We start from the raw sequence: 9,366 nt of genomic DNA on the forward strand, positions 1-9,366 counted from the left end.
TTTGTAAGCCCACAGAGTGACTCTCCAAATTCATATTTGCAGAAAGACATTAATGTTCACATGTGGTGTCAGAACAAGATAAGTGTCTGTGCAATTAAGAAACAGCTGTTGCTGGCAGCTTGCCCCAACCAGTCTCAACAAGGAGCAAGACAGGTAGCCTGGTTTTATCAGACTCTGGGATCCCTTTCCAACCACCCCTGTGTGTTCCCAGCAAGACAATATATTAGCCTGTAGGAATGGCCCCTTGGTTTGGGGCCAAAACACAAGATTAAGTTGTTCTGAGGCAGAATGCACTGTGGCGAGGACAGCATGTTTCCCCAAACAACACCTGGCAGCAGGGATTCAAAACAATGCTGAAATCAGGCCAATCTAAAGATTTGCTGGAGTTGGTAGTGATGCAAAACGAGGACAGGTGTGGCCATATTTCCAAAATTGCCCACGGCCAGTGTTTGAGGAACTTGGCAGCACCTGGCTGGGACAGATTTTCTAAGGAGGTGAGCACCCAAGATGTGGAGCCAGTGTGAAAACCTGTCCCAGAGTGTCTAGCAGAGAAATACATACCTTGAGGGTGGCATAAATGTTTCCCCACTCCACCAGGAGCAAGGAGACCTCAGACCCTTCTCCAGCCCCTGGACACAGCCTGGCAGTGCTAACAACCTCTCCTACTCCCAGCCAGAGGTGAGTGAGGAATCTCTTAGAGCTGAGTCTTGACTCAGCTTGTGGTTTGACAGCAACTCCTGTCATTTCTTGAAAAATACCTGTGTAATTCCTTTTCTTTTTCTCTCCTTACCTTTTCTCTTTCCTTTCACTCTTGATTTTTTTCTGTAGTTGGCTTTAATTTCCAAAGGGTTACTGTGTTGTGGTGTGGAGCATTCCCAGATGATGCTGGGAGCTGCACAGACACCTCTGTCTGTCCTGCTGTCCCTACCCAGGGCTCGGGCAGGGTGGCAGCTCCTCTGAGCCAGAGCAGGATGCCCTGAGTGAAGAGAAGCCTCCAAACCACCTCTGTCCGGCCTTGGGAGAGGTGGGAGTTGGATCCCAGCTCTTGCCATGGTTCATATTGGACTCAACCAAACCCAGACACCCATAAATTCTGGGAAAGTCTGGTTCTGAACTCTGTGGCTTGGACTCTTCTTTAATTACAGGTCACTGCTAAAGCTGGTTGGAAAATGTTAAATATGTCCTCTGCAAAAATGGTTGTGCCGTTAAAATTTTTTCACAGATTTTTGTTCCTTGATTCTTGTAACTTTTTATTGAGGACTCACATACATTTAGCTGTCAGTTTTTCCACTGAGCTTCCGTTTTTCCAACAGAGGAACAGATTAAGTGACAGAAAATCAAAACCCTCCTCATGTGCATTTTTGTCCAAAAACTTGGAAAATTCCAACCAAAACAAAGAAGAACTTTAGCCAAGAGCCATTTTTGTCAACGGAGTGCTCTGTGAGAAGCCAAATTGAAACCAGCCCTGGACACAAAGCTAAGCTGGCTGCATCCACAAAGTGCTGTGGGAAGGAGTTATCCCCAGCACTCATGCTCCCCAGTCCTGTGCCCAGGGTGTTGTCCTTGCTGAGAAACCCCACTGTGCAGCTGGAGGGGCTGCAGGAATCCCAGGAGGGATTGAACCGTGTGGCTGTGGCACTTGGGGACATGGCTCAGTGTCCCTTGGCAGCGTTGGGGGAGCAGTTGGACTCCATGGGCTCGGAGGGCTTTTCCAAGCTCAGTATTCCGTGATTCTGTTCTCTGCCAGCTCCTCCCAGCCTGTGCCCCTGGCTGGTATCTCCACTCTTTCCCTGCCTTTAGGGCTGGAGAAAGTGCAAGTGGTGCCGTGGGTAGGACGCTGATCCAAAGGGACAGATGTTCCCGGGAGGTGAAGGGTGTGGAAGGAGAATTTCTGCAGCGAGCCAGTGGAAAAAAAAAAAAAGAAAAGAATTAAAAAAAGAAAGCCAAGTGTCTTAAGCAATGGTGCTTCCTGCAGAGCCAAACAACAGTGAGGACAACCACCTTTGGGAATTGGTGATGTAGAAGAGCCCTTCTAGCAGAGGAGGAAGCAAGGAAGTGGGAGGAAGCAAGTCAGCAAGACAGGCCAATGCTGCCGAGCAGCCTGGCCCATTCAAGTCTGCATTTTATTATTAGAATCGTTATTATTTGTATTGTGGCAGCATCAAGTGGCCCCAACTGGAAGAGAGGCTCATTGTACAAGGCACTAAACAAACATGGAATAACAGACACTCCCTTCCCCGTGGGATTTGCTGGCAGAGAAGACACACAGAGGACCATAGCGGACAGGAAATTGTCATTTGATGGCATTTCTTGTGAGTGTAATGGCACCTCTGTGCTAAGGACAGTCTCCCACTACCCTTATTCCCATGGAGGGCCTGATCCAAAACCTGGTGGGGTCAGTGGAAGCATGGACACAACTCAAACCAACATTTATTTGTGCTCCCTTCCTGCCTGTCTGTCCCTACAGCTCCTTGATATGCAACAGTTCTGGTTTCCAGTCAGCCCTGGCTGGATACAGAGGCAGCCTTGAGACGGGAGGGACATGTTCACACTCCTCCTGGAGCTGGCAAATCTAATTTTAGGTTTGTCAGCCTTGGTTAAGTCCTTTTAAAGGCTGACCCAGGAGGGAAAAGCCAACGGTGCAGCTGTGCAGAGGCCAGGCACAAGGACCATGAGTCTCTGATTTCCCCAGCCTTCAGCTTTATGAACTGGGGATTACTGCAGCAGCCTTGGAAGGGAAACTTGAGATACATCCAAGGTTGACAGATCTCCCTGGATTAAGGTCACTTGCTTTAAAAATCAATTTTTTTTCCACATATGTAAGTGGCTGGGACTCACTGTGTGCATCTCCAAGGAAAGTGGGGCAGGAAAGCATATTCTCCAGGGGCTCCAAGTCTGAAAGACAGTCCTTGTGCTGCCAGATGTGTGATAAAGAATAGTTCCAATTTACTCCATTTTTCATGCTTTTATTTTAATCAGGTGACTGGGACCAAAAGTCCAGGCCTGGCAGATGATGAGCACTTTGAAACCCATTTGAAACAATGGGAGCTGCAGAGGCAACAGCTCCACACCAGTGGATGGTTAAGGGAGGCATCATTCTCTGCTTCCAAAATGTTACAGTGGGTCACAGCAGCAGATTCCTTGCCTGCCCATAATCTGGCTGCTCTTGCACTCACACAGATGATTGGATATTCCCAATGCTCCTGCTGAGCCTGACAAAAAGTCTCTGCACAACCCAGCTGAAAAATATAAAATCTAGTGCTCCAGCACTGCTCCCCGTGCAACGAGTGGGAGTTTTGCCATTTGCCACGGACAGGATCAAGGCTGTTGTTGATGGAGGTGGAAGAGAGCTACTCAGATCTCAAGAAGAAATGAAACGTGCTGTATGAACTCCAGCCTGTGTCACTGCTGAGCGAGGAGCCGTGGGCCTTCAGTCTCATCTGTGTGTGGAACGTATCCAGGGGTCCACTGCTCACTGGTGTCCCCAGAAGGGTGACACCAGAGCAGGCAAACACAGCAGCTTGTGCCCAGGTTTGTGGCAGCTCTGAGAACAGGAAACTCTCTAGACAATTGTTCAGAGAGGTGTAGGCAGGGCATCATTTACGGGCAGAGACTGAAAAGCAAGAAATCTTTTCCAGCCCAAAGTGACCCCAACCCTTTTTGTTGTGTGCAATGAATCTTACCTTGTCTCTGATCTCAACAATGCTTCTTTTTCAGAGAAAGACTTGTTTTGGCACTTAAGCATCAAAATCAAGCACTCAGCAGTCAAGTTCTCAAAAGTGGAAGTGCTGCTGAGAAGGAAGGATGCTCCCCGAGCCTGAATGTTCCCGTGCCCCTGTGTCACGGTGTTTTTCTCTACTCTGGCTCTGCAGAGTTTTCCTCGTAGGGCTCCTGTCTCTTTCCATGTACCAACTTGCTCAGTGAACCATTATTCACCCTCTTGTTCTCCCTGGTTGTGCAATGTGAGCCCTGTGCCTCACTCACTGCTCACTATTCAAATCCTGCTCCGAACACAGAATTATTCATTTCCTTGGGAGCGCTCTTTGGGCACTGATGACAGGCAGTAGCAAATTTTATTCTTCACATTCCCCTGTGAGGTGTGGGGGTGGCATTTGCTTGGGTTCTAGGTGATGTTTAAGGGTGATGCACCAGCTCTGGGTTTGGACATGATGTGTGAGCAGTCACGGTCCCTTGCAGTGCTGCAGCTTCTTAAAGCCCCACTCTCTTCAGATCCCCTCAGGAACCTGGTGAATGCAGAATGCATATTTAGTGATGATCTCGGAATCTTTTATCCAAGTGACTTGCCTAATTCTGCTCAAAAATTCTGTGGTGGAGGCCAGGATTTTACAGACATTTTTTCCAGCTTGGTTTTCAGCTGCATTAACTGGTTCTCTTTCTGATTTCCTCCTTAATTCACTACCTGCTTCCCATCTCCTGCAGCAAATGGAGCAGGAGCTATCAGGTTATAGCTTCCATCACCTTGCAGCCTTTATTCACCCCTTAATAAGGTCTTGCTTGCATGCTGATAGAAAATGAGGAGACAGGGATGTGGCAATAAAATCGGTGATAAATGCTTTTGTGGGGGCCACAGTAAATTGACAGGCAGGTCATCAGGCCTGTGTCTTCTCTGGTTCCTTCCAGAATGGTGTTACTTGAATTAATCTAAATCAAAAGAATAAATAAAACCTCAAGGCAAACCAGACAATGGCAGGCCTTTGACATGAAGTTTTCAGCTCAAGTGATGAAAGTTTGGCAAGGATTTCAGCAGGTCTTGGCATCAGGGCAGAGCTGCAGCACCAACCCTGGGAGCCACGTCTGACTGCTGGAGTGACCTCATAGCATTTTGCAACCAAAGAAAGTGAGATGAGACTGTGATATTAAAGGTATTAAATCATTAAAGATTGCAGAGGTGGTAATCTTTGGTTCAAAGGCTGGTGGAGATGCTGGAGATAGAGCTGAGCACTGCATCCATCAGCTGGGACACCGCTGTGCCTGGGGCTCTTGGCCTCTACAGTGCTGAGATTCCCCAGGAGAAAGCTGGGCTGAGGCTCTGCAGCTCTCTCCTTTCATTTCTCATGATGGATTTCTGGGTGTGGAAGTAGTTTATAAGTAAAATGGAATCCCTCCCATGTAGCTTTTAAAAATAAACAGGCCTTAAAGGGAAAGCTCTGCTTCAGCAGAAGTGGGGCTGGCTTGAGTCAGGGACTCGTGGTGTGACCACTGAAGTGAGGGGTAGGAAAGGAAGCGTGGAACAAGTTCTGCCTTAGAAAAGGTAACAGAATCGGGGAAGAGGGTGTGTTTGACATGGAGGATGGAGTCATGGCAAGGGGAGCATTCTAGTAAAGTAGGAAACTCTGCTCAAGAGATGCAGGTGATGTGTCTTGGCTGTGTGCACCTGCATAAACCAGAGAAAAGTTGGGACACAAAACTGGGATGTGATCAACAGGCAATGGTTCTCCGGGTTCAGGATTTAAACTCATTACCTAGCCTAAAGCAACTGCTCTCTTTCTAGTGAAAAGTACTAATCAGAAATCCTTGATCCTGCAGATCCCAAAAAAATGGAATAACCCCTTCAAGGCTCTTCCAAGGCTCTTTCTCTTGATGGAAAAACACTGCTTGGCTCAATTTTGCATCAGCACAACTCTTCCCCAGCACATCCTTTGGCACAGGTAGGAATAATATCCATCAGTTCCTTTTAATTGTTTGGCAATAGGGGAATTTTCACCACCAGATATATATTGCTCTTAAACTTTTCCTCTAAAAAATCTCCTGTTTAGGGAACAGAATAACAGCCATCCCTTAATATAATATATTTAAACATCATGATAAAAGTCCTCTCTGGGGAGTTTGACAACACACTATTCCACCAACGTTATAATGGATGGTTTTCTTCTTTTAAATGCCTTGCCATTAAAGTTTAACGAGCAATACTTACTTTCATTCTAAACTTATTTTTCTACTTGACAGATTGGATATTTAGTTTGGATTTGTTAACATTGCTGGTCATAAAAATGTCTGCTTCAAATAAACTGATAGATACTGTCCTTAGGAAATTGGGCTTTGATGCCTTATTTGATTTCCATGGCAAAGGAAGTTCATACTTTCTTTTTTGGAAAAAATTAGGTACTGTACAGAGCAAGCTGAGAACCTCATGCCCCTTTTTATTTGCTGAAATTTCAGTTTATATCAAGTTCAGTTTTTATCAATTTTTTTTAGTTTATATCAAATTTCAATTTATATTATTTCTGTGTAGATCAGAAAAGTCCCAACTCAGGACTGGACTTTTTAACAATGAGGGGGCATTTGTGGAATTTCTAATGAAGCTTTGACTTTCTCTCTTCTAATCCTTTAAGAATATGTACCAAGAATAACCAGAAATGAAATTGCAACAAAGGCTCACGTCTTTACATCAGGGTTATTTATGGCATCATACATCTTAACCAACAGTCTGGTTAATGTCCTTCACAGTGTTTCCAGTCCTCGTGCTTTTACTTTCAATCTCACAATATTAGTATTTCTCTTTATTCTGCACTTTCCTTCCAAAAATTAATTCTTGCCATAGATTTGGAAAGGAAAGGCTCACCTTGTGAATTCTCATGCTTCAAGACAAGTACACATTTATTTTGAACCTTAAACCAAAAGAAGCTGCAAAGAAGGAGGGATGAGCCTGACATGATTTTTCTTACATTCAATTTGTCCTTCATCTGACATATTCAGACTCTCTTAGGAATCTCTGTGATCTTGACAAGCTTCAGGAACAAACATGGGAGGAAAATCTCCTTGACCCCCTTAGTGGCTGGTGGCTGAGAGTGTTGTTAAGAGTTACAGCAGAGAAACAGAGCCGGTGATTCAAAGGCTTGCAAGAAATATTCACAGGGGGGGCAAAAATGCTGAGCAAGGACGTTCAGAATTTCTTTAACATCGTTTCCTTCCAGCAGCTGCTGTTGTTACCCTCTGCTCCAGAGCTGAGCTGCAGCACCTACCGAGGAGCCTTTTCCCAGCTCAGACAAGGGCAGCAGGCAATTGGGATTTGAAGACACTGGCAAAGACAAAAGCAGCCCACAAGTAGCCGGTAGAAAGCCCTACAACAGCGCAGCAAACATTTCCTAATTTACTGCAATGCCAGAAGATGAGTCACCCCAGTGTTCCTGTTGCATAATCTTCCCCAAAGCTCAGGAGAGTGAAACCAGAGAAGCAAAGGTCTCGCTGGGCTTTCAGTGACATTTATGTTTAGACTGAACTTTCAGTTAGGAAAGTGTGAGTTTTTCTCTGATGACAAAGGAGGGGGAACCGATAGAGTAAGGTGTTCTTTCGGAAATGATAAACTCCTGAGTGTACAGATTGTCATCTCCCTAAGCCCCCAGCCAGACCACGGGCTCCTCTGCCCTTCCTGACTTCCAGACAGGTCTCCCCATGACCTGTTCAGCCTTGCCTGGTCCCTGGGGAGCACAGCTGGGCCCTGAGAGCTGTAAAACCCCTCCAGACAAAGCATGGCCATCCCTCAAGGCTTGCTTAGCTCAGGGAAGGATCGTGGGGCTCCCCAGACCTTTCGGTGGCTGCAGGAGGGCTGGAAACCCCTGACACGTGTTTGCTCTGCCTCAGCATCGTGCCCGTGGTAGATCCAACCCTTCCAAAGCAGCAGGATCTCCTGGGCATGCAGGGAGCCCCCAGCACAAGCACAGCTGTGCTGCCTGTGCAGTCACCGGGGAAATTCCACCTGGGAGAAGGGAGTCAGACAGGAGCAGGCAGCACGGGGCCCTGCTTCAGAGCCCCTGAGAGGTGTTACTTATGTGCAACTGTGTATTTTAGGGGCTAATCCACTTTTTATTCTTTAAAATCAAGTCAGGTGAATTAGGGAATGCTGCACATCTCCAGAGGAATGTCAGGCTGAGGGCTGCATTCCTGCTGGGCTGTGTTATCCTGAGTTAGTGCCTGGTGCCAGGCATTTTTCTGTGCTGATTTGGTGAATGTTGTTTCAGAGGAGCCGGTGTGAGCAGCACAGGAGTCCTCCACACCTCAGCAACTTTGTGCTTTCTGTTCCACCAGAGTGAACCAGGTTAGTTCCTCCTTCTGGGCACCATTACTACAGGCAATGTAATTTCTTCCCCTCTCTGATGATAGCTGAAAATTTTCCTTTATTCAGCGAGACAAAAAAAAAAAAAAAAAAAAAAAAAGCCAAGTATAGTTTTGTTTTTCTCAGCATTTCTGTGGGATTTCCAGTGCTATGTTTCATGTCCCTCTCCCTCCAGCTGATGACCTAAATGAGCTGCCGATGGCCAAAATCATTTGTTGAGTACTTGTGTGGAAGAAATTCCCTTTTGGGAAGGGATGGGAGCTCCTGAGCACAGCCTGGGCTCTGCAGGGGCTGGCCCTGGTTCAGGGCAGAGCCATCTCCTCCCTGCAGCAGGGAATTTCTCCCACTGGCTCCTGCCCCAAGCTCTGCCCTCTCACCAGGTCTGGACGAGCCATCTGCATCCAAGCATGGATCAAACGGATCAAACAATCCAGGGCTCGACCTCGAGGAGGAGAGAGGGAGATCCCCAGGTGATCAACAACAGCTGCTGGAGAGAGCCGCGGGTAATCCCGAAACTAAAGAGGCTTTAGGGTTTGAGAACAAAAGGACAGAGCGAGGGCAAGCTCAGTGCCACGGGGAGCACTGAGAGCCTTGGGTTAAGCTCAGTGAAATGAAGGTTCCTGGCGTTTTTCAGCAGAGACCACAAAGCCAAGAAGCAGCTGCCTGTGGCTGGGAGAGGCTGCCTGACTCACCAGCGTGCCACCATGGCATGGGAGCGCGGGGGGAAGCACAGCTTCATCCCTCCGGGCCAGGAGCAGGAGCACATGCCAGAAAGGGGAACAAAAACTCATCAACTCAACCACAGCTGTGGTAGAGAAAGGAAGATGGGGTTTCACAGCCTCTCTGCTCGCACATGAGGGCTGCAGAGCACAGGGAGGGAGGGGTAACCCCACACTGCTCCCAGCCTGGAGCTGGGACACAGCCTCGCACCACTCCCCGATGGAGCTGAAGGCTTGTGTTTTTTGGATAAGGATGGGGATGGAGGGCTCTGCCAGCAGGCCAAGGCATCGAGGCATGGCTGCCTCCTACATCCCTAAAGCCATTACATTAAATGGAAAGTCATCCATGAGCAGAAAAAGAACAAACTGGGTGAATTGTGGAGGTACAGGTTTAGGTGACAGCCTGAACAGAGAGAGAGAAAGGGCCTGTGCCTGTGGTGGTGCTGATGGTGCTGAGATCACTCTGTCAGCTGCACAATACAGATAAATACAGCAAAAGGGAAATCATGAATATACATGGATTTAGAATCTACCTGAGAGGCCATAATTGCTACCATAAATTATTCCTGTGCA

General features: G+C 47.3%; 1 long non-coding RNA gene across 1 annotated transcript; it reads left to right on the forward strand.

The window, feature by feature from the left end:
* The first annotated feature begins 567 nt into the window (after window positions 1–567).
* LOC128794531 (uncharacterized) lies at window positions 568–8,571 on the forward strand. Its single transcript, XR_008433171.1, has 5 exons — window positions 568–678; window positions 5,548–5,669; window positions 6,936–7,200; window positions 7,980–8,056; window positions 8,455–8,571. It is a non-coding gene; the product is annotated as an uncharacterized LOC128794531 (long non-coding RNA).
* The last annotated feature ends 795 nt before the right edge of the window (window positions 8,572–9,366 follow it).

This window comes from Vidua chalybeata, chromosome 13 (assembly GCF_026979565.1).
Source record: "Vidua chalybeata isolate OUT-0048 chromosome 13, bVidCha1 merged haplotype, whole genome shotgun sequence".
NCBI lineage: Eukaryota > Metazoa > Chordata > Aves > Passeriformes > Viduidae > Vidua > Vidua chalybeata.